The following is a 23,300-nucleotide window of genomic DNA, read 5'->3' as shown; positions in this document are numbered from 1 at the left end:
TAGAATCAGTAGCCAACATAGGTAACAAAAGCAGAAGTTTAGAGTTACACAAGAACTATTACATAGATATAGAAACTGCCTAATCCTCAATTTTGGATATTTACATAGAGGGCCTTTAAAGCCAACATCAAATCACATACTGACATATTAAGGACTAAATATCACAAACATATCCTCTCACTTTACAAGCTACACAGGTATTTGTTTTCGCTAATTTCTCTTCATTTCGCTAATCACTTCATAGTTCTTTTTACACACCACTCCCAACACTTTTACTGTCTTGAAGAGTTTTCCAAGTGATAGTACTGATCCTTTTCCTACTTAAGTCAATGGCAAAATTCCCATTAGTCAGAATGAAGGATTTTTTCAGGCCCTCTTTCACTTAGATTCTGTATCTTTAGTCACAGGCATATCTTTCATTCTCCTTCCTTTCCTGTTTTTTGCATATTTTTCATTTTGAAACATCCTTGTGAAGCTTTTGATCAATTTTAGAGGTTGGTTTAGAATTCCCTCCTTAGCTCTGAAACTCCAAACTGTCTGCCTTCTCTATTTTAGTCCCTCCACTTTCACATGTTGGTCATCAAGAAGAACTGGATGCAGCTTGCTCCAAGGCACAGAACCCCAAATGCATCTACAAGCCTCATATGCCCCTGTGTGATAGAGTACTGAGAACCAATAGCAGAGGCAGCACTCTGATCACTTAAACACCCCTTAGACACACCTGACTGCCTAATTAGTGGGGATTAGAATGAGCTGGGAAGCTCTAAAGTACTAATTAGCCCATTAACAGAGGGTAGAAAGCAGCATAGGAAGAAAGTGCCTTGGAGAGAAAGGTAGGCTTGCTTGCTGGCTCCTAGAAGATCTCTGGGTGGAGAGAGCTCTTCCTTTTCTCTTTAACAGAGGTTTGAGAAGAACTGAAGTTACAAGTGATGTGGTGTATGGATCATTTGGGTGGGGGAGAGCTATGTAAATAAGTTACATGTTGGTGGTTGACAACTGAAGGTCTCTGACTAGTCTCTGTAGATAGAGGTGGGACCTTGTCCAGTCACACTATATCTTGCTATTGCAGTACTTATGTGGAAAAAGCAAACATGGAAGAAAGAGAGAAAAAGCTACTTGATGTCCAAGACCAGCATGGATAAAACAAATCATGAAACCAAGGTTCTTTGGTGCACATTTGTCATATTCTGCATGCAAAAAGGAGAAAGTGGGAGCCTTTTTTATTTATGTATGTACTAACCATGTACATCCAGTAGAGATAAGATAAAAGAAAGGCCTAATCTTTAGAAGCTAGCCTGTATAAAACTTTATATGTTGAATAGCCAAGAAGGTATTGCAAAATAATTACACTAGAGTAGACTAATAGGAATTAGGGTAGCATTACCCTAGAGCTCTGAGTAGGTGTTTATATTTATCAGATATGGTACCTAGTGTAGATTATCCTTTATAATGTTCGTTCGCTAATCTATATTCTATTGATTTGGAGGCAGGGGTGTTAATAGTGTGCACAATACAGTTGTGGGCAGTGATCCAGGCAGAATTTTATATTAATTTGTATGGGGTAAAGTAAATGTTACTAGGTTTTCAGTGCTGCTAGAAGACAAACAGAAGTGCTGGCAGGGATAATTCTAATTAAAAAAAAAAAAAAAAACTTCATTAGTATCATAGGCAATGGGAATCCAATCAGACTACTTTCAAGCATCATCCCAAACTTAACTGAAGATTTAGCCAAAAGGTTGTTTCCAGTCAAAGTTGCAGAGCAAAAGCTTGACTGGGAGTCAACTGAGCCAAGGATCAAAACATAAATCATAATCGTCACATCTTTATCACCAGATTGTGTTCCCAGATTTAAAGAGAACAGAGGTCTTTTTTTCCTCTCATGTAATTCCATTGTAAAAGTATCTAAGAACCTTGTAAATGGACTATCTTGAAACTTCAGAAACTTGAAAGCAGGTTATATGGGAAATGTAGTACTGCATAAACCCTCTGACTTCAGCCAGCAAAATAAAAGGGAGATTTGATACCCCAATAGTATTAACATTGTATTTACAGCTGCTGCTGCCCACATGAAAAAAATGTTTCCCAGGGGCTGAGATCAAAGGCACTGCCACAGTGTGACATGGTATGGGACTACACTATAACAAGTTTACAGTGTTAACAGATTGTTTCCAACGAAAGTGTATGTGATATAACTGCAGGTGTTCATAAACAGATTGCAGGATCAAAAGATTTTGAAATTCTGGGCTACATTTTAAGTTAGCCCCTTCTGGTGTACAGTAGCTTAATTGTGGGTCTACACGCACCTTTTTGCAAACTATAACTAAATGGACTCTCCATATTTTGGGTAGTAACACTTCTGTTATATGACTGCCAGCATGGCTCTTATATTAAACCAATATGTGTTGTAGATTTTACTGACAGTGTTCTCAGATGCTTTCAAAATTTAACTGAAGTTACTTGCCATGTATTTTTGCTATTTTATGCAAGTCTGTTATGCACATGACCATACAGTCTCCCTCAACTTTTAAAACAAAAAGCTATTGTTTTGCTTTGCAGAGTCTTTATTTACAAAGGGTGAGCCAGATCCTCAGCTGACCTCCCTCAGCTTCAGTGGAGCTATACACTAGCTGCGGCTCATCTCCCTCCTGCTCCCCATTTAGAACTTGCAACAGGCTCTTTGCCAGACCTTTGTGAGTACATTGTTAGAATGATGCACAGACATTTAACCTCATGACTCCTTGACATTAAAATGTTTATAACCATGTGCCAAACATAGCCACTGAAGTCTGACAAACAGCCTCCAAGGCTTCCATGTAAGAGCTTTTGAAATTGCTCTTTTCATGTCAGCTTTCTGATTAAAGCTGCCCACTATTCATAGAATTACATGCAGAATCTATATCTGAATACAAGTAAGCCTGAGGTTGTTGCATGCTACTAACGGCAAAGCAGAATGAGGTAAAGCAGCAGCATAAAAGGGGAGCCCAGTTTTTTTAAAGTTCTGATTTAATTGTCTTGAATGCATCTGGCATTATGCCTGGAGCAGATCTAAATATTATGGGAGCTGTGTTAGGCATCTTAGCAGGCCAAATGCTTAGCCCTAGTGCAGCTTTATTATTCTGAACTGGCAGTGCAAAGTGGCTGTACAGTCAGTTTCTCTCTCTTCCCCTACACTACTGAAATATTCCATGAATACTCAGGTGGTATAGCACTGGCCCTCTGGGGCTAGGTCTACACTACCCGCCTGAATCGGCGGGTAGAAATCGACCTCTCGGGGATCTTGCTCCACCAGCGGAGGTGGGAGTAAGCGCCGTCGACAGAAAGCCGCAGAAGTCGATTTTGCCGCCGTCCTCACAGCGGGGTAAGTCGGCTGCGATACGTCGAATTCAGCTACGCTATTCACGTAGCTGAATTTGCGTATCTTAAATCGACTCCTCCCTGTAGTGTAGATGTACCCTAGAAGTCTCTTCTTGGCCCATGACTTAGGGAACAGGGGTGTTGGCCAGAGGCCTGGTTGGAGTCCTGTTGCATTTCAGTGATCCTTAGCTAGCAGAACACCCCACTGGAAGTTGTTGAAATCGGACAACTTAGAGAAATCCCAGCACTGAACTGGTTTCCAGATGGCCTCAGGACTGGATAGGGAGACATTGTATAAAGCCACCTTTACTCTCACAACTCAGCTGTGCTGAGAGCAACTAGTGACAGAGCCCCTAGGTTCTAATTATCCATTGCCTTCTATCCTGTGTAGTAACTTACAACAGCACAAAGTAAAATATGAATATACCATTTACAGCCACATTGTGACTGTACAAGATTCAAGGCACTTAAAAGCCAGGTTTCTAAGAGCCGATTCCTTACTTACACTTCTTTGAGTCAATGGAGCTAAACTGGTGTAAAACTACTGTCAGTGGAAGGAGAATCAAACTCCTTATTTGTAAAGATAGTTTGTTGAATTCTAACTGCTCAATTACAACAGCAGAGTTAGATGGCTTCAGGTTAAGCCAATTTTCAATCTCTGCAATGTTCATAGCTAGACTAGAGCCCGTTTTCTTCCTTTACATATTGTACAAAGAGCCAGAGCAATGGAGGAATGCCAATTTACACTAACTGAGATGACACTAAATCTCTCAAAACCAGATAAAGAACCTGAGACATAGTAGAGGGGGAATAGGGAAATGTGAATGGATAAAACATATCCAATTTTGAGCTTCCTAGGGAGAGGTTGCTTAAGCCAAATTGTGATGACTTGGCAGCTTGCAAAACTAAGTGTACAGTGGTTATTTTCTAACAGTGATTCTTCACTCAAAGTCAATGTGGATTTTACAGAACAAGTTTACCATGTAGCCACATCAGAAGTGGCATTTCTGAAAGTGAAGAGAAAAGAGGTCAGTGCATGAGCCATGCATTTGACATTACGGCTATGTCCCTGCTATGAGCTAGGGGTGTGATTTCCCCTACTTGCGTACACATACTTAGACTAACTCTCAGCGTTTCACATGGGTTTGTACTTGGCACAGCTCAGTCATTCCTCTACTGATGCTGCTACTGGGCTATTTCTGCTCATTCTAACTCAATGAGAGTAGTGCAAGTATGCATACACAAGCAGGAAAATCACACCCCTGGTTCATAGTGTAGGGATAGCCCAAGAGGCCATTGCAAGCACAAGTGAGTCTGCCTGCTCTAGAGAAATGTGATCAAGATGCAAGCAGCAACCATTCACTATTTTGAGACTCATAAACCTTGCTAAGCCTCAGGAGATTCACTCATGCCATGGTGAAGCTCAGAGTTAGAAGAGAATTGTTTTAAAATTAACCATAATAAAAATCACAAAGTTCTCACCTTCCATCCCTTGAAGGATGATCCTGGGTTGCCAGAATGCTGCAATAATGACTTATTCTTAGTTGGGCAAGCTGTTTGTTTTTAATTTTGTATGGGTTTGTTTCAAGTCCATATAGTCTATTTTATCCCAACCATCAAAATGTTGGGGGTTCAGATAAAAGGCTCCAGGTGTTGAAAACTACATGTAGATGTCAAAGGATGGACAAGCTCAGCACATGGGTGAGGCTTTTACAGGTCATCCACAAGTGTCACTATCATGTAGTAGCCTTTGAGGGCCACATAAAAATGTTTAACTGCCCTCTTGAAGAGTAGAAAAAAATGCTTGATACCATAAATCATTGAAAATTCAGACCATCAACTTTCCTGTAGTACACAGACAAAATGGAGCACAAAATGTAAACTAAGCCTTAATTATTGAGCAGAGCAATCTCCAAAGCATGCCTGATAAAAGCTAATTCTTGTCAATCTAAAGGTCCAAGTTGTATTTTTGTAATAAATAATAAGTTATAATGACAGTACTCTGCACTTAACTAGTGCCTTATCTCTGAAGATCTCAGATGTAAGATTACAGTGATTACTTCGCACTGTGAAGTTTAATTTCCTAATCCAGACCCATATTTTCTCTGTAGGCGATTCAGCATTAATGAGGACAAGCTAAGAAACAGTGAAATACCCCTTAGTGATGACAAGAAGGAAAACTTAACAAATTCTAACAAAAGAAAGGAAAATTTTCCCTGACAAACACTGCATCAAACCCCACTAAATCTGGGTTATTGGGCCAGTACTTGTCTCAGATTCTATTTGTATCTTTTCCTGTCTTACACTAAGAGGGAGGGTGTGCATCAGAGTCACTACACTTTTGGCCAATGGCTGTAACTGGGGCAAATCCACAGCATACACAAGGCCTAAATTAAAGCAGTCCTCAGATTGCTCTAAAGCTTGTGAATTTGGCTGGCACACAGTCACAGGGTGGAGGAAGTGCAAATAGTAGAGGCCATAGGTAAAATCCTGGCTCCGTTGAAGAACTGTGTTGTGGGAGTTCAGTCCACTTGATTTTTGGAGGGAAAAGCTTTCAGAAATGCTTTATAATGTTTCACGCACCGATCTTTGCATATCCAGATTTTTGTTTATTGGGTATCATTCCAGAAAAGTTCAAGATTCTCACAATAAAAAGAAACTTCTGCCACAGTTATTTGCAGTGAGCATGGAAATGCATTTCTAGAGTAAGGAAAGTCTAAAAGACATTGAAAGGTAGAAGACTGAATCAAATAGTTCCATATTCCTAAAATCCTAGCATTTAAAGTAAGAATGTAAAGTTGTTGCAAACAGGGTTGTTTTTGTTGTTTGTTTTGGTCAGTCCTCATTTTCAATGATTACTTGTGATGGGGCTTTCACTACTTCCCTAGAGAGATGATTCCACAGTCTAACAGATCTCACTTTTAAAGATTTTTTTCTGAAGTTCAGCCCAAATGTTTTGTTTTGTTAATTTAATCCTGATGGAGCAGAAATTTACCATATAAAACTGACAGTATGTCTCACTTTGCCAAAGAGTATGAGTTTACAGCCTTCAGTGAAAAAGAAAATCTGAGTAATTCAGGCTTGAAGCTCCAAAATGATACAGTCTTTAACTATATAGTATCTTCCAAACAGGAAATTGAAATTTACAAAAATAAAGAAAATTATACTCCTGATAATGAACATTCTACCCATGTAACACATTTTTCTGGGCACCTGTGAAACAAATAACTAACTCCACATGTCAATTTTAATGTTGAAGCCTGTCTATTTGCATGACAAGCTATAGTTAAAGCTACATGATACAATGGGTCTGATTCTGATCCCCCAAAGGTTATGGAGTCTGTGGCCATAGCAGTCTGATTGAATGGATGACAGTGCATAATAGGGGCCTAACATTGGTGTGATTCCATTGACTACAATGGAATTACTCTTGATTTACACCTTTGTAAGTGTGATCAGAATCAGGCACCATGTTCTGTGGGAGAGGGACTATATAATTCAATTGAAAATGAGGAAGGAAGACATTTGTAGTATTTATTTTTCAAAGAAATTGTCAACATGAAAAACAATGATGTGTTTTGAAATATTTATTTCTCTGTTGTAATAAAATAATTTCTAAACAACATAAAATTTGCAGTCTAATTAAAGACTGCTGGTTACTTGTTGTTATGGCTTTGCAAAGATATAAGCAAAGGAATAACAAAGTACAAAAACAATGTAGGATTTATTTTAATTCCTTGTGCTGTGAAAAACAAAAGCATAGCAGAGAGATGTCAGTTTTTATAAACCGTTTTTAAAGGCCAGAATATCTGTGTATCCAGTTGAAGCCACGAAGCAATTTTTATATACTTCCCCCCCCTTATTCTTAGAATAGGTGGTCAGAAACAGAAAAAAAATCAACAAGTTTTCATCATTTTAATTTCTGTTTTGTTGTTGTTTGTTTCTGTGGCAAAATCTCATTTTCTGCAATTTTTGTAACCAGCTCTAATTCCTCTTGACAGAAGCAGTATTGATGTACCCTCAAATAATTTTGCCTGGGAAAATCAGAAAATAGCTCATGTGATTATAGTGGTGATGATATATGGAAGCAACCTCTTCCCAATATATTTTCCTCTGTGACTGGTTGGTCCCTACTATTCCTATCTCTAGTATATGGTTGCCCTTTTGTAGGAACTTTTTCCTAGTATTCCTTTCTGAGGACTGTCCCTTTAAATTGGGTAGACATAGGCAGCTGTAGTCCTAAAGTGGCCATGTTGCAATTAGCTGCTTTTTGTTATATCTCCCTCTTAAGCAGCTGATAAACATTTATAACACCTGTTAGGTTTTCCCTCAGGCCCTAATCTGATCCTACAATCTGAATCATGTGGGCAAACTTCACTGGGGCTCTGTGAAAGCACAAGTTTTACTTGCACAGATCTAGTTGCAAAATTGGAGTCTTTGGTTTCTCTTTTTCTGAAGACATAGCACCTTTTCATCAACCACAAAGGTAAGCAGCTGATCCATATTCTTCACAAACACAAAGAAAAGTAAGAATTATTCATTTGATTTTAAATGGATAGAAAAGTATACAAATGAAAATTAAGGATTTTATTTTTATATATATAATATATATATATATATACAATGTACCCTCTGAAAGGAAAGTTTGGCATTATTTCACATTCTGGCAGTATGTATGTCTGATATTAAAACATCACAAGTATTCCCACTATATGGACTAATGAACAATGAAGTTCAGATCTCAACTCTGGATCTGAACTTGCCCAGGGTTCAGCAGATGTTTATTGTCAGGATTTTGGTTTGATCTAGTCTTTAGCATGAAGTTTAAGAAGAATATTCCAGGGCTGAGTTCTGGAAAAGTACTGGAAGCATATCTGTGATAAAGCCTACAGCTGCCATCAGAGAGGTAATATGCCAAGACATAAAAGGTTAGTGTATTGAGCTATTTGCATACTCCTTAGTTTTACTGAGTTTATTAAACATAGATTCATAGATTCTAGGACTGGAAGGGACCTCGAGAGGTCATAGAGTCCAGTCCCTTGCCCGCATGGCAGAACCAAATACTGTCTAGACCATCCTTGATAGACATTTATCTAGCCTACTCTTAAATATCTCCAGAGATGGAGATTCCACAACCACATGCATCAGTGAATGTGATGAACTACAGAACTGAATGACTCTGGGACTTGGTAATGGGATACAGAGCTGTTCCTCTTGTGTCATTCATTCTAAACCAGTCCAAACTGACAATCACTAAGAGTGTAATCCACCAAGCAATTTAGAGACCAACAGTCTAGAGATAGGTTTCAGAGTAGCAGCCGTGTTAGTCTGTATCCGCAAAAAGAACAGGAGTACTTGTGGCACCTTAGAGACTAACAAATTTATTAGAGCATAAGCTTTCGTGGACTACAGCCCACTTCTTCGAAGAAGTGGGCTGTAGTCCACGAAAGCTAATGCTCTAATAAATTTGTTAGTCTCTTAGTCTAGAGATAAGCACCTAAATCCCCATGTGTTGCATCCACAAAACTCCCACTGGGCTGCTGCCTAATCTGTAGGTGCCAAAAACTCACTCAGCTCCTAACTTTCGATCATCTGAGGTCCCTAAGCACCTACGTTTTAAACCCTGGGCATGCACTCTGCTGCCCCACTTTAGGTATCTGGACACCTGTCTCCTGCCTAAGCAACAGAACAGTTCACAAACTGGGGGAACATATATATTCGCTGTCTACGTTGCATGTGGTACCTGATCCAGTAGGTAGTCTTCGAGCATGCCTTTGAGCATGATTGATCCCATTCAAAATCTGGCCTGTGGTGGTGCCTATTTTATAACTTTTATCCCAGGGGCTAGAGAACTTCCTGGGATGTAGGAGACCCAGGTTAAATTCCCCCCTCTACTGGGGGAATGATTTGAACAGCCTCTCTCCCACCTCTCAGGAGAGTGTTCTAACACCTGGGCAATGGGATATTTTGATGTGAGGCTCCCTCTGTCTCTCCTGTTGAAGCTGTTCCACTGTGGATAAATAATGAAAGACTGGTTGAAGCCCAGGGACTGGACCCTGGGTCTCCCATCTGGGTGCCCTAATCACTGAGCGTGTTGTGTGCCTAACTTTTAGGCTTCTAGAAAATCCCAGGAACAACACTGTGATCCAAAAAGCCCGAGTTAGGTGCCGAGCTCTGAAAGGGGAGAGATAGGTGCCTTAGACTGCAATCCGCTGAGCCGTATGCTAGGTGGGAACTGCCTAAGCTAGCTAATGGGCGGTGCCTAAATCTGGGCTGCAGGGAGATGACTAGCTCTGCTAGAGATCCATTAACTGGGGTAACATAGGAAGGAGGAAGTTGCATGCAGGGCCTGAAACAAAATAGCTGGGGGCAGGAGGAGGAGGACTTCTCTTATAACCATTAGAGCAGTGCATAGGGGACTAACCCCGGATGTGGGAAGTCTCCCCTTCTCCTAGAGAAGGGATTTGAACAGGGATCGTCCTCATGTCAGGTGAGTACCTATACCCTAGTGGTTAAAGCTCTCACCAGCGAATTGCGGGGTGGACTTGATCCAGGGTTCTCCCACAGCCTGGGTGAGTGGCCTATCCACTAGGCTGAAAGTTATAAGGGAGGCTGTGTTGTGTGAACATGCCTGAGGGGCCTGATCTGGTAGGTTACCTCTGAGCATACTTACCAGATCAGGACCTTGCATGCGATAGGCTGAATACCTATCTTTCCTGGTTTGTGACTCACTTTGGGACTTAGGCAGGAGATAGATGTACAGATGCCTAGCATGAGGCAGTAGAATGTATGTCCAGGCAGGAGATGGATGCCTAGGCACCTAGAATGAGGCAGCAGCATGCATACCCAGAGGCAAAAACGTAGGCACTGAGTAAATTTAGATGGCAGCTGGGCTGAAGTTTTGTGGATCACAATGATTCCTAAAAATGGAACTAAAGTGCCTAAGTACCTTTGTGTATTGCACCCTTGATGTCAAGGCTGTATCCCCACTTTGAACTTTAGGGTACAATGTGGAGGCCTGCATGAAGTCTTCTAAGCTTAACTACCAGCTTAGCTCTGGTCCGCTGCCACCATCTCAAGCTAATTCCCTTCCCTGGGAAGCCTTGAGAAACCTTTCACCAATTCCCTGGTGAATACAGATCCAAACCCCTTGGATCTTAAAACAAGGAGAAATTAACCATCCCCCCTTCTTTCTCCCACCAACTCCTGGTGAATACAGATCCAACCCCCTTGGATCTAAAAACAAGGAAAAATCAATCAGGTTCTTAAAAAGAAGGCTTTTAATTAAAGAAAAGGGTAAAAATCATCTCTGTAAAATCAGTATGGGAAATAACTTTACAGGGTAATCAAACTTAAAGAGCTCAGAGGACTCCCCTCTAGTCTTAGGTTCAAAGTACAGCAAACAAAGATAAACACTCTAGTAAAAGGTACACTTACAAGTTGAGAAAACAAAGTAAAACTAAGATGCCTTGCCTGGCTATTTACTTACAAGTTTGAAATAGGAGAGACTTGTTTAGAAAGATGTGGAGAACCTGGATTGATGTCTGGTCCCTCTCAGTCCCAAGAGCGAACGAACTCCCAAAGAAAGAGCACAAACAAAAGCCTTCCTCCCCCCCCCCCCCCCCCCCCCCCAAGATTTGAAAGTATCTAGTCCCCTTATTGATCCTTTGGGTCAGATGCCAGCCAGGTTACCTGAGCTTCTTAACCCTTTACAGGGAAAAGGATTTTGGAGTCTCTGGCCAGGAGGGATTTTATAGTACTGTACACAGGACAGCTGTTACCCTTCCCTTTATAGTTATGACACATCCCCCAAATCACAGGTAGTGTTGGACGTTCGGTTCCACACTGGCTGTGATTTCTTCCTGGAGTTCTAGGAGAAAACAGAGTTAATAAGACACATGTACCTTTAGACATACTACTGATTATATAAAAACTAACAATATGTTTCATTCCAAGAACAATTGTTAACCAGTTAATTCTGGGAAACTTTCCCGGGAGAGTGCATCAGCCACTTTGTTAGAAGCTCCCGAAATGTGTTGTATTTCAAAATCAAAATCTTGGAGAGCTAAACTCCACTGAAGAAGTTTTTTGTTATTCCCCTTGGCGGTATGAAGCCACTGTAGCGCAGCATGGTCTGTTTGTAGTTGGAAACACCGTCCCTAAACATATGGGCGTAACTTTTCCAGTGCGTACACAATGGCGTAGCATTCCTTTTCGCTGATTGACCAGTGGCTTTCCCTCTCAGACAGTTTCTTGCTGAGAAACACGACAGGATGGAATTCTTGATCCGATCCTTCCTGCATTAAAACTGCTCCCACGCCTCGCTCGGACACATCTGTCGTTACTAGGAACGGTTTGTCGAAGTCTGGGGCCCTTAGCACAGGGTCAGACATGAGTGTTGCCTTAAGCTGGTTAAAGGCCTTTTGACACTCATCAGTCCACTGAACTGCATTTGGCTGTTTCTTTCTGGTTAGGTCTGTCAGCGGGGCGGCGATTTGGCTGTAGTGCGGTACAAATCGCCTATAATATCCAGCCAAGCCTAAGAAGGATTGGACCTGTTTCTTAGACTTTGGAACCGGCCACTTTTGGATAGCATCCACTTTGGCCTGTAGGGGAGTTATAACCTTGAGGCCATACACAAGTTCAAATGGTGAAAACCCTAAACTGGGATGTGGTACAGCCCTGTAGGCAAAAAGCAACTGCTGCAACACTAGATCCCAATCATTGGCGTGTTCATTTACGAATTTACGTATCATGGCCCCCAAAATTCCATTAAACCTCTCCACCAGGCCATTGGTTTCATGGTGGTAAGGGGTGGCAACCAAGTGATTCACCCCATGAGCTTCCCACAGGTTTTTCATGGTCCCTGCCAGGAAATTAGTTCCCGAATCTGTAAGGATGTCGGAGGGCCAACCTACCCTGGCAAAAATGTCTGTCAATGCCTGGCACACACTTTTAGCCCTGGTGTTGCTTAAGGGTACTGCTTCCGGCCATCGGGTAGCAAAATCCATGGAAGTCAGTATGTACTGCTTTCCTCTGGGTGTCTTCTTTGGGAAAGGACCCAGAATATCCACAGCTACTCGCTGAAATGGGACCTTAATTATGGGTAGTGGCTGGAGAGGGGCTTTAACCTGGTCTTGGGGCTTTCCCACTCGTTGGCACACCTCACAAGACCAGACATAATTAGCAACGTCCTTGCCCATTCCCTCCCAGTGGAAGGACTTCCCCAACCGGTCTTTGGTTCTGTTCACCCCAGAATGGCCACTGGGATGATCATGGGCTAAGCTCAAGAGCTTTACCCGATACTTAGTGGGAACTACCAACTGTCTTTGAGGATGCCAGTCTTCCTGGTGCCCACCAGAAAGTCTCCTTGTATAAAAGTCCTTGTTCTACAACAAACCGGGATCGGTTCGAAGAGCTGAGAGGCGGTGGGGTGCTCCGCGCCGCCAGCCAAGCTTTCTGAAGGCTGTCATCTGCTTCCTGCTCGGCCTGGAACTGTTCCCTTGATGCTGGAGACATCAGTTCCTCCTTGGACTGTGGACTGGGGCTTGGTCCCTCTGGAAGCGATGCTGGTGCTGGGGCTGTTTCCATTGACTGTGAACCACTGTCCGCTGGTGCACTATGTGGTATCTCAGGCTCTGGCTGAGCCTCTTGGGTAGGGTTATCTGCTGCTTCCGCCAGGTCAGGCTCGCTGGTGCCCTCTGGCGCTGAAGTTGTAGACGGGTTTGCAAGCGCTGGACTCAGTGCTGGCAATGGTTCTGGTGCTGGTTGCGTTGCCAGTTCCGGTTCTGGGACTGGCTTTGGCTGGGTCTCTGGGATTGGATCCACTATGGCTGTTGCAGTCGTTGGCAGGGGATCCGGTTCCACCACCTTTGTTTGGGTCTCTGGTAACACAGACGGGGCCCTGGTGGACGGCTCAGGAACAGGGATGGGGGTGAAAGCTTGCTTAGCCTGGCTGCGGGTGACTATTCCCACCCTCTTGGCTAGCTTCACCTGGTTGGCCAAGTCTTCCCCCAGCAGCATGGGAATGGGATAATTGTCATAGATTGCAAAAGTCCACATTCCTGACCAGCCTTTGTACTGGACATGCAACTTGGCTGTAGGCAAGGTTACAGACTGTGACACGAAGGGTTGAATTGTCACTGGAGTCTCCGGGCTGATGAGTTTGGGGTCCACTAGGGATTGGTGGATAGTTGACACTTGTGCCCCAGTGTCCCTCCAAGCGATAACCTTCTTTCTGCCCACTCTCAAGGTTTCCCTTCGCTCCGAGGGTATGAGAGAGGCATCTGAGTCTGGGGATCTTTGGTGTGATTGTGGTGTAATGAACTGTAATCGGTTGGGGTTCTTGGGGCAGTGAGCCTTTATATGTCCCAGTTCATTACATTTAAAACATCGCCCTGCTAAGGTATCACCGGGGCGATGTTGGTTGGTGGAGACTGGTGTGGTGGGGTGAGAAGGCGCCTGGGGTTTCCCTTGGGATGTTGGTGGGGCCTTGGGTTGTCCCCGGTGGTAAGGTTTTGTTTCGGCTTGCCCCTTCTGATATTCGCTCCAACTGCTACTAGTTTTTTTCTTTTCTGCCACCTCCACCCGTTTGGCTCCAATCTCCCCCACCTCAGTTACAGTTTTGGGCTTCCTATCTAGGATGTATCTTTCTATTTCTTCAGGAACACCCTCTAAAAACTGCTCCATTTTTACTAGGGAAACCAGATCTTCCAGAGATTTAACATTTGCTCCTGATACCCAGGCATCACAATTTTTGTCAATGTGGTAGGCATGCCGGGTAAATGACACATCTGGTTTCCACCTTAGGGCTCTGAACCGCCGATGGGCATGCTCGGGTGTTAGCCCCATTCTGAGTCTGGCCTTGTTTTTAAAAAGTTCATAACTGTTCATGTGTTCCTTAGGCATTTCAGCCGCCACCTCTGCTAAGGGTCCACTGAGCTGCGGCCTCAGCTCTACCATGTACTGGTCTGCAGCGATGCTGTATCAAAGGCAGGCCCTTTCAAAATTTTCTAAGAAGGCCTCAGTATCATCGCCTACCTTGTAGGTGGGGAATTTTCTGGGATGGGAAGTGGTACCTGGAGAGGGGTTGTTAGGACTGGCTGTTGTATCCGGCCTAGCCTTTGCTACTTCCAGTTCATGCTTCCTCTCTTTTTCTCTCCCCTCCACCTCGATTTTTTTTAATTGAAGCAGTCTCTGATGTTTTTTTTTCATTTTCTTCTGCTTCTAGTCTGGCCAGTTCTAGTTTGTTAGCTGCTTCACTGGTAGTCATTTTCCTGCTTTCCTGTGCTGGGCCACACCCCTCTGCAGTTGACTGAAACTGGGATGCACTCAGCTCTGGCTGCTGCTGAGTTAACAGAGACTTTCTAACTAGCTACTCCCGAGGATGTAAAAAAAACACAAAAAAACAATTCAGCTTGTAAATTCCTTTTACCAGTCATTTGCTTATTAATTGAACCCTTCTCTTAACAAAGACCTTGTTAAAAAAACTTAACACCTCTGCCTTCAGGCAAGGAGAGATAAGATATGCATCTACCTTCAGCTCTGCTTTCCAAGCAGCTAGAAGAAAAAAAAATCTTACTGGCTTTTGGGTTTAAAATGAATCCCACCGCTATGCCACCATGTCAAGGCTGTATCCCCACTTTGAACTTTAGGGTACAATGTGGGGGCCTGCATGAAGACTTCTAAGCTTAACTACCAGCTTAGCTCTGGTCCGCTGCCACCATCTCAAGCTAATTCCCTTCCCTGGGAAGCCTTGAGAAACCTTTCACCAATTCCCTGGTGAATACAGATCCAACCCCCTTGGATCTAAAAACAAGGAAAAATCAATCAGGTTCTTAAAAAGAAGGCTTTTAATTAAAGAAAAGGGTAAAAATAATCTCTGTAAAATCAGTATGGAAAATAACTTTACAGGGTAATCAAACTTAAAGAGCTCAGAGGACTCCCCTCTAGTCTTAGGTTCAAAGTACAGCAAACAAAGATAAACACTCTAGTAAAAGGTACATTTACAAGTTGAGAAAACAAAGTAAAACTAAGACGCCTTGCCTGGCTATTTACTTACAAGTTTGAAATAGGAGAGACTTGTTTAGAAAGATGTGGAGAACCTGGATTGATGTCTGGTCCCTCTCAGTCCCAAGAGCGAACAAACTCCCAAACAAAGAGCACAAACAAAAGCCTTCCCCCCTGCAAGATTTGAAAGTATCTTGTCCCCTTATTGGTCCTTTGGGTCAGATGCCAGCCAGGTTACCTGAGCTTCTTAACCCTTTACAGGGAAAAGGATTTTGGAGTCTCTGGCCAGGAGAGATTTTATAGTACTGTACACAGGACAGCTGTTACCCTTCCCTTTATAGTTATGACACTTGGTGACCACAATGTGGTTCCCACTACACGTGTGTGAACAATACAAAAACATATTAATTGACATTGATAGTGGTCTCAGCAAAGCTGAAGGACTGAATGAGAATGGAAACTAAATTACCAACCTTGCATATAGTTTCTCTAGGGCAGAGATGAGGCACAGTGGTGAGTATGGGTGAATAAGGCCCTGTTATAACGAATATTTACACATGAATTTGACTTTACTACTATGGGAAGTTCCATTGAAATCAGTGGGGCTACTCATGGGAGGAATTATTTAAGTAGTTCAATAAGTATTCAGTATCTGGGTCTTAGCTTTCATGATTCTCCCAAGATGCACCTGTTCTATGGCAAAAGGACTTTTGTCTCAATTTCAGTTCAGCACTTTTTCATTAGCCTTAAATCCACTGAAAAAGGAGTGTTTGAAAATATCTAGAAGGAAACCACCATTGACAGTTAAAATAGCACAAGCAAAATGAGTGTGTTTCCCAGATTAATCCTTTACAACTCCAACCTTTAGAATTATCTACAGATTCCATGTGTGCTGATTAGCTGTAATAAAACACAGCTTTTAGGAAAGTTAATTTCAAAACTGCTTTAATGATTAAAAATGTTTAGATACAAATAAAATAACTGGGCAAAATGGTTACATATTTGAAGGTGGAAAGTTTTTGGTTGCATAATATCAGAAGCTAGAGAGAACTGTTTTTTTCATCTTAATTATCTAAATGAAGTGCTGACTTGAAATCAGAATGATTCATACAAAATAAGACAGTCTCAAGGCAGACAGCACTTTTTGATTTATTTTAGGATAATTGTGATAATTTTTTTGTTTTCTGAGTAAATGCAGAGGTAAATGATTTTTGCTGAATAAACACCTTTCACACAGCTGTCTCTTTGTATGCAGTATCTCAGGCAGTCTTTGTTTAAACACATTTATACATTGTCAGGAATTTAATAGTTTAAGATTTCAACTCCCTTTTCATAAAGATTTTAAAATTAGGTGCAAAGTGATAGCTTTATCTCTGAATTCTTTAAAACAAGTCAAGCTATGTTGCAGCACAGTTTAACACATCTGTCTTTCCCAAAGGATGGGAATATAAGAACTGCTGTTTTGGTTTGGGTCAGAGTAAACATGAATAACTGATCAGTTTTCATTATGCAGTAACCTTAGTGATTTTGTTCATCGCTTAGAGAATTTATCCTCCAAGTTATAAATGGTGCCATGTAATGTGCACAAAACTAAAGCATCTCTAATACAGTACAGCCAAGTTAAACCCTCCTTAATGCTGTTACAGGTCCTGTGTATGTTTCAGACTCTCTCTTGCTTATATGAAAAGTAGTTTAGCTACATCTTTTTGCTGTCCCAGAAACGTTTTGGGGACAAGAGTCTACCATTTTTAGATGCCAGTTTTGCAAGGTATTTGAGCATGTGCTTAACTTCAAGCATGAGAGTAGTCCTATTGATTATGCATCCATTAAAGTGGGGCCTTAGTTAATACATAGGAAAGTTAAAACCAGTATCTCCCATATCATGTGTAATATAGTAATATGTGCACATAATGTTTTAAATACTCTCTAGTGGCTGTTGTAATTATACAGGTAATTGCCTGCTGGATTTCTCTACCCAGAACACCTAACAAGGAGATGGGGTTTAAACCTGAGGAATAAAGCATAGATAGCATCACACCTTGAGGCCTATTGTTTGAACACATGCAAGCTTCTATAAAATGTACCACCTCACAGTAAGGTACAGTAGTTATGCCCTAACTTTCAATAATATGTTATGTAAATTCTGGATATTTTGAAGCAGTTAAGTCATTTGTGTAATCCAGTTAAAAAACAGGAGCACTGGGCCTAAATTTCCTTTCATATATATCTATTGTCAACCCATGTAACTCCATTGACTTCAGCGGTGTTCCCCCTAATTTATGCTGGTATAAGGGGATAATCAGAATTAATGTTCTTTATTTTTTAAAAGAGAGTTATGAGCTGGCTAGTGTATCTATCACTTCCTTCTACCAATTGCAATCAGTACTGTTCAACCATTTGTCATAGATGCTATATTGCTACTAGCTAATGGAGATTCTATTTTAACTTGAGTTGTAGGGGGATATATTTTTGAAGCAGGAGAATCTGAATTCTGTCTTTGCTGCTGTGAAGTGCTCAGAGTGCATGTTGTATACAGAATTGTGACAATATGAAGTTCTAGGTACCCAGGGATTTAATGAAATTCACTAACACAAAAATAGGTTTGAGTAGAAATGGAAAAATAGGTCAGTGTCGTCATCCAGAAGAATTTTAAACGTCATGCAATACAGTTTCAACTTTGTAGTGAATTCACAGTATCTTTTATAATGATAAATATGATGTTATAATGGAGGGTTAAACTAAGGGGGGTGCTATTTGGTTATTGTTGGATTCAAAGATATGACTGATGTGGCAATGCAGAGATGCTGGTGGTTGCTTCAGTGAGAGGTCAGGTTTGTCACCCAATCTTATCTCTTCTCTTTCTTCCGATCATAACTGGCAAACCCTATGAAACAGTAACAATCCAGGATTCAGTTGGTAGTGGGGATGTCTGGGAAAGGAGTGCAAATTGTCACTTCACAAAATGGTGTCTTTTTAGTTTGGCAAATAATGTGCTTTTGCTTCCCCCCCCCCCTTAGATTCCCTCCCCCCCCCCCGGCTATTGTAAAATGAAACATGTATGTCTTCCCTGTAGAAATTTCATTAACATAAAACAAATACTAACCCCTTATCTTCCAGTGAAGTTTAATAAACTGAAAGTGAACAGAGAAATGGTTGCATCAGGCAACTCTATGTAGAAATGAAGACCTATGCATTTTGTAACACATAACATGATCTTCTCCATTGCCAGGTCCCTCCTTGCTCACCTCCATGAGAGGGAGGATATCACCTCTATCCATACTACTCTGGTCAAGTGTAATAGGTTATTATAATAATCAGTGGGGGGGGGGGAGGAAAAAGGGGAAGGAAGATGGTCATTTGTTGACAGGCAGATTATGGGAATGGGTGTTCAGGCTACAGAAGAAACAGACTTAATAAAGGAATTACTGGAAAATAGTTTAAAACAATCATGAAATTCTGTGTCTATTTGAAGGTGAGAGAGCAGGGATCTAGCATTCTTTTTTTTATAATTAATCTTTTGAATGAGAGTTGACTGCTGCAATCCTACAAATTAAGATCGGACAAAGTGTACTATGTCCATATGAAAAATTTCCAAAATGATTATAATAGGATTGTGCTCCTAAGCAGAGGTAGGTGAAATTTTTTGGATGAAACTTTTTTCCACCAAAAAATGCAGATATGGCAATACTGGAACATTTTGAAAAATCATGTTCATTTCCTTTAATTGTTTTGGTCAACCCATTTTCTCCACCACCCACAATTTTTAAAAAAACAAAACCAAAACATTTTGTTTCAAAAATTGCAAAAATAATGTTTGGACTATTTGGTTTGAAATTACTTTTTTTTCTTCAAAACTTCCTTTTGATTTTATTTTTTTTAAAGGCAAACATTTAAAAACTGCCCAAATCAAAATGAAGTGTTTTGATTTTTGTTAAAACAAAAATCCCAAACAATTTTTAAATGTTTTTAAAAATTTTGCTTTGAATTGCCAGTGAATGAAAAATATCTGTAATTCATAGTTCTAATTGTAAATCATTTTAAAATGCTTTTGAAATTTTTTTGGACTTACTCACATTAATGAATTCATCCTTACAATACCACTGTGAGATGAGAAACTATCATTATCCCCATGTTACTTAGAGAATAGAGGCACAGAAAGATTAAGGCCACATTTTTGAAAGCTTCCACAAATTTTGGGTGCCCCAATTTCTGATTTTTTCCCCCCCAAAGATGTTGAACACCTGCAATTCCCATTTACTCTAAATGGGGTTGAAGACGCTAAATACTTCTGAAATGAATGGGACTTGTGCTCTTTAAGCCCCTTTATCACCACTGTGTGGGATTTTCAGAAGGTACCTTTTTCAGATCATGTTGATGTAGTATAGTAATTGGATACACATTGGCTGAGAACTCCTCCTCTGACATTGAAAAGGCTTCCCTGTTAAATATTTTTAGATCATTATACATACTTCAGGCGGAATAATTGATTATTACCTGAAATATTACCAGTTGCCTATGGTAACTGTGGTACTTACATGAATAATTATATGTATTAGTTGGTTGTCAAATGCCTTCTGACCAAACGGAGGTCTCTTTCTTTAGCAGTATGTTTGTGGTTAGAATGGAAAAGGGAATTTGGTGTATTGTTAATGGTTTCCTCCCTTTTATTCACTGTGTCTGCAGCTTGGTTTCAAGCTATTCTTTTATGGTACTCTAATTTTTTTTAAGTACAAATTTAGGAGAATGGGACTTTGCCTTCTTCATAAATCTCTGATTCAGCAAATCATTTAGGCATGTGATTTAGGATAATGTCATGGGGTGTGTCTGCAGCTCATTTAGATATATCCAAGTAAGTTTTAATCTAGTTAACTCAGGTCTTGGATCAACGAAACCATGGCAGTGTGAGCTTCAGCATTGGCTAGCTGCATGGGTAATTACCCAGGTTTCTGGGCAAGCTTATACAGTCCATGCTGAAGTGCATGCTTCAGCCTCACTGCTTTTGTACCCAAGCTATCTAGATTAATGTTAGCTAGGGTATGTCTACACAAGCGGAAATCATACCTTGTGATTGCAGTGTCAACAAAACACTTCACCATGGTCTTAAATGCCACAGAAGTCAATGGAACTCTGCTTAAGTTTTCTCTGATTAGGAATGGACATAAGCACCTCCTCAGATGTTTTGTTGAGAGCATCTCCGTGTTGAAAAACCTCACTTTGTTAATATTTTGTTGTCTGCATCTTCATCCATATTCTGGTTACTTTCCTGGATACAGCATATCTTACCTGAGGGTTGCATTTGCAGTCTGCTTCCCAGTTTCCTTGGCCTCCTGTTGAAGCTGGTGCCAACCTCTGGCTTTTTATTTCCCCCTAATTTTTTTCAGTTAAACATCTGCATGTCATCACAACCATTCAGCACAAGGACAGGATACATATGTATGCCTACCTGGAATAGTTGCTTCTCATAACTAATTTGGTAGCCTGGTTGTTTTGTGGTTTTCCAGCTTCCTGATAACCTGGGGGAAGTTTCAGTAGGAGCTGTTCCAGAGGCTTATACATTTGGCATTGCAAATCTGGATTCCCATTTAAGATTTATTTTTATTCACCTCTTGCCCAGATTTTTGGCCTTGCAGCAACATCTGCTTAATGCAAATAGCTCCTATCTGATGTGGGTGGATATTTTCACAGCTTGCTGCATTGGGCACTCATTACATATTGTATAAAATAAATGCTCATTACAAACATGTTCTACGCACAAGGTATCAAAAGACCAACATTTTTGATTACTGTCCCCTTGGTGCCAACATTATGCAATATAGGTGCATTGTGAAGATTACACAGTTTAGGTGAGACATACCTTAAAATAATCAATGTAGTGGAACTTTGCATTAGCTGGCTTTATGGCTCACACACGCCGTTTCTAATACATCATAGTGAAACTTTTAACCAGATGTTAGCTCTTTAATGCTGATGTGGGGTCAGACTCTCTCGTACCCACACTGCAGGTATAATTTGGCCCAGAAGACATTTTAAACAGATTGGTGGAACACTTCAGTGTACAAAACTGATGTAGGGACTCCTAACTCTCACATATCTCTGCTACCAGCACAACAGGCAAAAGGGAACATGGCTGGACGAAAAGAGGAAGCTGAAAGGCCCTTGCCCCATGCTAATCCTCTGCTGTGGTTACATCTTCTTGAGGCATTTGCAGCTGGAATAAGTTAGAGGCTGCTGTAACTGTACCTAAGAGTACTGGCGATGCACAGGGAGTGGAAAGATAAGCCACTGTTGCCTTCATACATTCCTTACCTGCTCTCTATGTAAGTCCGCTATATAGTATATTCTGAAGCCTTCGAGGCTATGTCTACACTATAATTAAAGACCCATGGCTGGCCCAGGTCAGATGACTTGGGCTTATGGGTCTCAGACTGCAGGGCTGTAAAATTGTGGTGTAGATGTTCCAGCTTGGGCTGGAGACTGGGCTCTGAGACCCTCCCCTCTCACAAGGCCCAAGCTGGAACATCTACACCACAATTTTACAGCCCTGAAGCCCAAGCCAGCTGACATGGGCTAGCCATGGATGGTTGGGTATGTCTACACAGTAGTTAGTCTCTTGGATACTACCAGGTGGGAGCGGGGGAAGAACGGGGTGAAGAGGAGGTGGCGTTTATAACCAGTGGGGTATACTCCTATTACACAGTATTGAATTTACAGGGATATAGTATGGTATTTTTCCCCAATACACAAATCTGTTTCCTGTGTAATGATGATGCTTGCTTTTTTAAATGTATGTGTTCTCTAATCTGTCTAGATATTGATTCAGTACTGTAGTATCTGAATGTCTCCTCTGCTACTGCATATCTGATGTGGTGCTGGTACATGCATGTTCTATGTGTAAACATAAAGAGAGAGAGCCTGGACAGGGTAAAATTCAGGCTTTATTCCTTCTTTTATTCATTGCTGTCTCCCATCAAGCCTTTCCTGAAAGTATTTTCTAAGCACCTAGACATAATCACACAAAAGTGCTAGTGGCCCCTACTCTGTAATGTAACAACACCCTTGGTTGTGTTGCTGTTAATATATGAGGTACAATATTATGCTTTAAGTCTCCACTGAGAACACTAATTTTTGGCCTGACCATCTATTTTGAAATGGCATCTTCGTGATCAACGAAAGAAAAATCATACAGTATCTGGTTGCCCAGGAGATGATGGAAAGGGATACAAATAGCATAATTAAGGGAAAGCAGTGTGAGACTTTAAATCCTCAACCTCATAGATCTTAATGCTGGTAATTTTTCAGTGTAAGATTTGAACTGGATGAAGCTGTGGTCCTCCTTTTTCCTTATGAAATAGTAGGTATATTTTTTCTGCTATCATGTTAGTATGAGTGTGTCTATGCTAATGACAAAAGTAAGCCTCTAAGCATGCCCACTGTGCTTTTCAAAAGCTTGGCCAAGATCAGAAGGAAGTGGATGCTTCTGCAGTTAGACTGACTGAAGTGGAGTTGGATTAGGCCTTTAATAAGAGGCCAGTATCTCTTCTATCCTGAGAAACCCAGCTCCTGAGTGTTAAGTAAACACTGTCAAAAATTCTATCACAGCAAAGATGGAATGCTTATTTCCTCCAAGTCTGCTGGATTCGTAAGGAAAAAAAAAAGTATCCATGCAAGCAATGATATATTTTTGCAGAAGAATATACTGTATCTGAATACTTTGTATCCCAGAAGCAGTGTATGCATTTACATTGAGTATTATATAGTGAAGTACAAACTGAGAACTTGTTTTGATTTCTTTTTTCTAAAATAAACAATCTCACACCTTCATACACAATTGAAAATAGATCTGTAGGAATTCAAAGTATTTCCACTTTAATGTTATGTATTTGAAATTACAAATGACAGTTTTCAAAAAATTAAAATAGGGTCCTTTAGCACTTTGC

At 41.0% G+C, this 23,300-nt stretch overlaps 1 long non-coding RNA gene across 3 annotated transcripts in view; it reads left to right on the top strand.

The window, feature by feature from the left end:
* Positions 1-756: 756 nt before the first annotated feature.
* Positions 757-23,300, top strand: part of LOC135983655 (uncharacterized) — a 120,662-nt gene continuing 98,118 nt past the window's right edge. For 2 of the 3 annotated variants that reach the window (XR_010601382.1, XR_010601384.1), the window contains exon 1: positions 757-833. This is a non-coding gene — a long non-coding RNA (uncharacterized LOC135983655). Of the gene's footprint in view, positions 834-7,701; positions 7,841-23,300 lie in introns of those variants that run through there. The other variant, XR_010601383.1, reaches the window with a different exon arrangement.

The sequence above is a fragment of the Chrysemys picta genome, chromosome 5 (assembly GCF_011386835.1).
Source record: "Chrysemys picta bellii isolate R12L10 chromosome 5, ASM1138683v2, whole genome shotgun sequence".
NCBI lineage: Eukaryota > Metazoa > Chordata > Testudines > Emydidae > Chrysemys > Chrysemys picta.
This window is presented reverse-complemented; position numbering and strand designations above follow the sequence as displayed.